Genomic DNA, 7,147 nt, shown 5'->3' with positions numbered 1-7,147 from the left:
GAAACTACAGTGAGATATAACCTCATACCAATCAAAATGGTGGTCATCAAAGTTACTACTACTACTAAGTTGCTTCAGTCGTGTCCAACTCTGTGTGACCCCATAGATGGCAGCCCACCAGGCTCCCCCATCCCTGGGATTCTCCAGGCAAGAATACTGGAATGGGTTGCCATTTCCTTCTCCATTGCACTAAAGTGAAAAGTGGAAGTGAAGTCGCTCAGTCATGTCCGACTCTTAGCGACCCCATGGACTGCAGCCCACCAGGCTTCTCCGCCCATGGGATTTTCCAGGCAAGAGTACTGGAATGGGGTGCCATTGCCTTCTAAGTTACTACTAGCAGTAAATTCTGGAGAGGATATGGAGAAAAGGGAACCTGCCTACACTGTTTACCAGGATGTACATTGGTAAGGCCACCATGAAGAACACTTAAAATTCCTTATGAAACTAAAAGTAGAGCTACCATATGATCCAGCAATTCCATTCCTGGGCATGTATCCAAAGAAAAATGTGGTTCAAAAGAATACACAAACCCAAACATTCATTGGCAAGTTGTTTACAATTGTCAAGACCTGGAAGGAACCTAAATGTCCATAGACAGATGAATGGATAAAAAAGATGTATTGCATATATACAATAAGATATTATTCAAACATTAAGAAGAACCAAAAATGCCATTTGCAGCGACATGCATAGACCTGGAGACTGTCATACTGAGTAAAGTAAGGCAGAAAAAGAAAGATCAGTATCATATGATATTGGAATCTAAGAAAATGATACACATAAAGCTATTTACAAAACAGAGTCACAGATGTAGGAAAAGATAACTTACTAAAAAATATCTTAGGAGCTAGGAAGTGGGGAAGGATTAATTAGGAGATTGGGATTGACATATACACATTACTATAGATGAAATATACATTCCTATGAATATATATATATATATATATCACTAAGGTGTACAACTGAAACTAACACAACATTGTAAATCAATTATGCTTCAAAAATTAAAAAAATAAGAATATAAATTTCCCTGTCTAGTATCTTTCCCTGAGTAGAGCACCATGGCCTTCTTTGATAAATTGGAAAATGTTTTGAGGAATAGAATGTAAGCACAGTCAAAATAAAGAATCTCTTAAGAGATAATTGCCCAAACTTCACAGACAATATCATAGTTGTTTAATCGATTGTCTATGATTCTTTTAGTCTACCCTGTAGTATACAACTATGCCATAATCATTAATTTCACAACCTAGTATCAATATGTCAAATGTGCTTACATATTGAATAATAGGATGATAAAGTATGAGATGACATTCAGGGAATGACTAAAGGCCAGAGCCTAAGAGAATAACCACCAACAGCTGTTGTGTGAGCAGTGTGTGCAGTTATAGACAGAGTGAAAGCAATAGTGTGTAATCAAAATCAAAACAGAACAACAAAAAAAGCAAATATCAAATCCTCAGTGGGAAGACTTTCATGGAAAACTGAATGAAAAGTATGAAATTTAAGAGAATTTTAGTTCTTAAGAGGTTGAGAACATCCATGAAACAGCAGAAGGCAAGAGTATTAAGTGGTATTATTGGGGAGCTTGACTGCTCCAGGTGAAAAATGGAATGTGAAGAACTCTTTCTGATAAAATATCAAGAAAATAATTCAGGCAAATTCAGACAGGTTACCACAAATATTGGGTGGTCATGGGTCACAGTAATTGGGGCTACAATAAATTTTATAAATGGAGATATGAATTCATAATTGGGGAGTTCAATTATTTTTCAAACAGAACTTCAAGAACTAGGAATGTGCAGTCAACCTCTGACTTTTTACCTGAGATTGGATTATGATGATTGTATTAAGTAGATTTCAAAAGGTTTGCATTGATCACTGACCTAGAGCCAGACATCCTGGAATGTGAAGTCAAGTGGGCCTTAGAAAGCATCACTACGAACAAAGCTAGTAGAGGTGATGAAATTCCACTTGCACTATTTCAAATCCTGAAAGATGATGCTCTGAAAGTGCTGCACTCAATATGCCAGCAAATTTGGAAAACTCAGCAGTGGCCACAGGACTGGAAAAAGTCAGTTTTCATTCCAATCCCAAAGAAAGGCAATGCCAAAGAATGCTCAAACTACTGCACAATTGCACTCATCTCACATGCTAGTAAAGTAATGCTCAAAATTCTCCAAGGCAGGCTTCAGCAGTATGTGAACCGTGAACTTCCTGATGTTCAAGCTGGTTTTAGAAAAGGCAGAGGAACCAGAGATCAAATTGCCAACATCCGCTGGATCATGGAAAAAACGAGAGAGTTTCAGAAAAGCATCTATTTCTGCTTTATTGACTATGCCAAAGCCTTTGACTGTGTGGATCACAATAAACTGTGGAAAATTCTTCACGAGATGGGAATACCAGACCACCTGATTTAGCTCTTGAGAAATTTGTATGCAGGTCAGGAAGCAACAGTTAGAACTGGACATGGAACAACAGACTGGTTCCAAATAGGAAAAGGAGTTCGTTAAGGCTGTATATTGTCACCCTGTTTATTTAACTTCTATGCAGAGTACATCATGAGAAACGCTGGACTGGAAGAAACACAAGCTGGAATCAAGATTGCTGGGAGAAATATCAATAACCTCAGATATGCAGATGACACCACCCTTATGGCAGAAAGTGAAGAGGAACTCAAAAGCCTCTTGATGAAAGTGAAAGTGGAGAGTGAAAAAGTTGGCTTAAAGCTCAACATTCAGAAAACGAAGATCATGGCATCCGGTCCCATCACTTCATGGGAAATAGATGGGTAAACAGTGGAAACAGTGTCAGACTTTATTTTTCTGGGCTCCAAAATCACTGCAGCCATGAAATTAAAAGACGCTTACTCCTTGGAAGGAAAGTTATGACCAACCTAGATAGAATATTCAAAAGCAGAGACATTACTTTGCCAACAAAGGTCCGTCTAGTCAAGGCTATGGTTTTTCCTGTGGTCATGTATGGATGTGAGAGTTGGACTGTGAAGAAGGCTGAGCGCCAAAGAATTGATGCTTTTGAACTGTGGTGTTGGAGAAGACTCTTGAGAGTCCCTTGGACTGCAAAGAGATCCAACCAGTCCATTCTGAAGGAGATCAGCCCTGGGATTTCTTTGGAAGGAATGATGCTAAAGCTGAAACTGCAGTACTTTGGCCACCTCTTGCAAAGAGTTGACTCATTGGAAAAGACTCTGATGCTGGGAGGGGTTGGGGGCAGGAGGAGAAGGGGACGACAGAGGATGAGATGGCTGGATGGCATCACTGACTCGATGGACACGAGTCTCAGTGAACTCCGGGTGTTGGTGATAGACAGGGAGGCCTGGCGTGCTGCGATTCATGGAGTTGCAAAGAGTCGGACACAACTGAGCCACTGATCTGATCTGATCTGTTGTCCTCTGAATGCATTTACAACTCTTGAAAAATTGAATCATGGGCACCTATACCTTTCCCCAGGATTGAGAACCCTATCATTTGAAGGAAGTGGGCATGACCTTTGGAGAGCATATCAAGCATCCAGCAAGGAGCCAAGCTTATCTTCTCCAGAGCCCAGAGATGTTGAACTTGGAATTGACTGGACTGTGGAGACTTTTGAAAGTTTTTGCCACCAGGAGGTGGGCACCTAAACCCTGGACTGAATTTGAGAGAGTTACTTACTGAACGAGAGAGAGCATTTCTGTAACAGTACTGAGGTAAGTTCCGATCCAGGTATAATGAATTTGTGCTATGTTCAGTTAATAATGAAACTTTAATGGTAATCATGGACACAAAAGTTAATTTTTTCTCTTATTGGTTGGTAATATTAAGTAATTTAATCATTCTTATTTCATTACCTTATATATTCCTAGGTGTCCTTAGGTCTTAAAAGACTGGGAATCTGTGTTGTGGAAAGAGCAGAGTGTACTTTGGGAGAGAGCCAAGGACTATCTCAGGGTAAGAACCAAGCCTCTGGAAAAGCTGTAAAGGGAGAAGAGGAAAATTGTAATAGCCAATACTTTTAACTTTATGTGCTTGAAAGACACTTTCGTTCTTTTAAATTACTGAAATTAAAGAAAGAGATTTCATTTTTATCTGAATTTAGGTAAGCTCAAAATAGTTGCAACTAAGGTCTAGAATATGTCAGGGAGATCACTGGACTTGGAACGTCCTCCACCCAGAGCATTCTGAGGCAATTATTTCTATTTCTTAAAGAGCAGTGACTCCCTTTAATACCTGGGTAACTGAAGGAACAATTTCATGTCTGCACTATGTCCTGTCCTGTGGAAGAGCTGTGGCATAAGTGAAACAGACAGCAAAGGATCAGCAGAGCCTGGAGAATCCTCCTGAGAAGCCACAGTTCTGACTTCCAGTGTCTCCTGTGTCCTGTGCACTAAGGCCAGTCCTTACAAATTAAATATTAAGAATATTAACAATGGGTCTTTAATTTGTAACCTACTGACATGCAGCCAATATTTTCTCCCAAGAATTAAAGGTACTGACAGAAAGAAAGAAATCATTAGCTAGGAAGAGTAAGAGAGACACACCACAAAAATTATCCCATTGGTGAAATACCCAACCAATGACTTTTCTTTGTTTTGAGAAATCTCACTTTCTTAATATTAGCACCCAGGAAAGTAGAAGTATTTGGATGAGTCTTTGAATGAAAATATTTTCTCAACAGTATTTTATTGGCATACATGAGTGTGTATGTGTATGATTCTGAGGAGTGTGTGTGTGGAAGGAAATAAGAAACAGCTTAACTACTGCAAATAATAGTTGATTGAACCAATAATATTTTGTGATATGAATCTCAAAAAAATGATGCCTTTTAAATATTTCCTTCTACAAGAAAAAAGTTAAAGATGAATGATTCTCCTTTGTGGTTACTATAATCCATTTATAGTATATGTAATAGAATTCTGCTGATGAAATGATGGAAATATAAATTTACACCAAAGCCTCTTCTGTATTTCAGAGGGGGATAGGCAGAAGTTTATTTCCCCTTAGTATCAAATGAAAAAAAACATAGGGAAAAGTAGCTGTATACGTAGTACCCATAATTTACATAGAGTCATGGTGAGAAGGGAGAAGAGGCAGAGTTCAGTGATGTACTGTCTATATTTTCCTCATGGGAGTAACATGTACATCCTTGCTAGAGTCAAGATCTTATTATTTTAGATATATTGATTACTATTCTTTCTGTGTTCATGCCTGCATGCTGATTTGCTTCATTCCTCTCTGACTCTTTGTGACCCCATGAACACTAGCCCGCCAGGCTCCTCTCTCCATGGGATTCTCCAGGCAAGAACACTGGAGTAGGTTGCCATGTCCTCCTGCAGGGGATCTTCCTGACCCAGGACTGGAACTTGAGTCCCTGACGTCACCTGCATTGGCAGATGGGTTCTTTCTTGTCACTAGCACCACCTGAGAAGGCCAATATTTTATTTACTAGGTTAAAAACTTCATAGTACAGGTATCAGTGCATGAAAGAAGTTAGGATAGCACTAAATGATTGAACTGGCAGTTGGGCTTCTCTAGTAGTTCAGATGGTAAAGCATCTGGCTGCAGTGCAGGAGACCTGGGTTTGATCCCTGGATCCAGACAATCCCCTGGAGAAGGAAATGACAACCCACTCCAGTATTCTTGCCTGGAGAATCCCATGCACAGAAAAGCCTGGTGGGCTACAATCCGTGGGCCGCAGAGTCAGACACAACTGAGCGACTAACAGTCACACACACACAGGCACATGTTTATATTATTGTTAGAGGCCAGAGTCTCACAGCCCTGCTGCCTCATGTTTGGGTGCTAAGTGCTGTATTTGAAGGCACAGAAGAGAGGGTGGTGAAAATGAAGGGCTAGCCACTGTCCATGGAGGTCACCATGGTTATCAGTTTCCTAGGGCTCCCACAGCACATCAACCCACATGGGGTGGCTTAAAATCAGTGTATTCTCTGACAGTCCAGGGGGCTGGAAATCAAGGTGTTGGCAGGGCCATAATTCCTCCAAAGGCTCTAAAGGGATTTGTCTGTCTCTTTCAGTGTCCGGTGGCTCCTGGAATTCTTAAATTATGACAGATTAATTTAAATTCTGCCTCTCCATATGACGTTTCTTGCTGCACCTAAAACACCCTTCTTTTTTTTTTATCTGGACTCCAGTCAGCAGATTTCGGATCCACTCTCTACCCTGAATGGTCTCATCCTGACATCCTCCAGGCGATTACATCAGCAAAGACTTTATTTCTAAAATAGGTCATATTTAGAGGTACTGGCTGTTGGGATTTGAATATGACTTGGGAATGCATAAGGGGGACATTGATCTCAGTACCTCATCCAGCAGAATGAAAGATTATTGCCCTCAAATCTGAGGTCTAATGTTTTGCTGGGGAAAGTAAAAACCTCATTTATTTAATTTATTTGTTTTCTTGCTTTGCTTTGTAGGTAGTTATATGCAGTAGGGAGAGAAACTGTTATGGTAAGGTTTCAGATTTGCCAAGTTTGGCCAATGAATTCCTTAGAATATTTTTCTAGGACTACAATTATTGGGTGAGAAGCAAACATATTTTTTAAGAATTTTAATGCATATAATGAAAACATCCTCTGTTAATCTCACACAAACATATCAAAGTATGTGAAGGTATACATTTTTACTGTCAATAAAACTGGATATTATCTCTCAAAGATTTGCCAAATTAATAGTTGAATAGTGTTTAATACTTCATAATAATAGTTTAATTATTAATTTACTTGCTTTCTACTTAATACATTGTAAGTTATTTATTTTCAATAATACTGAATCTTCTAAAACTTAGTCTGAATTTGATATTATAAGCATAAAAATGCAACATTTATGGATTCCCTTAATTAATTTTTATAATAGCATATTAAAACTAATTAGAACTATAGACCTCTGAACAATATTTATATAAAGGTTATGAATGTGATGGATTATTTTAATAAAAATAGTGGTGTTTTCAGGAGCAGTTCATTCTCATTACCAAAATATTATAAAATATATAGAGAGAGATGAAACTTTTTTAAAAAAGCAAAGAAGTTTACTGCCATGAACATTTCCAAGAATTTTAACATTTCTCACATATATTTTTGTACATGATTTCAGTTTTGCCTGTGTATAGCAATAAGTAAAAATATATATAA

At 38.6% G+C, this 7,147-nt stretch overlaps 1 long non-coding RNA gene across 1 annotated transcript; it reads left to right on the top strand.

The window, feature by feature from the left end:
• Positions 1–3,429: 3,429 nt before the first annotated feature.
• On the top strand, positions 3,430–4,090 carry LOC123333584. Its single transcript, XR_006550960.1, has 2 exons — positions 3,430–3,706; positions 3,863–4,090. It is a non-coding gene; the product is annotated as an uncharacterized LOC123333584 (long non-coding RNA).
• Positions 4,091–7,147: the final 3,057 nt, after the last annotated feature.

This window comes from Bubalus bubalis, chromosome 5, assembly GCF_019923935.1.
Source record: "Bubalus bubalis isolate 160015118507 breed Murrah chromosome 5, NDDB_SH_1, whole genome shotgun sequence".
NCBI classification, from domain to species: Eukaryota; Metazoa; Chordata; class Mammalia; order Artiodactyla; family Bovidae; genus Bubalus; species Bubalus bubalis.
The sequence above is the reverse complement of the archived record's forward strand: the minus strand, read 5'-3'. Positions and strand labels throughout refer to the sequence as shown.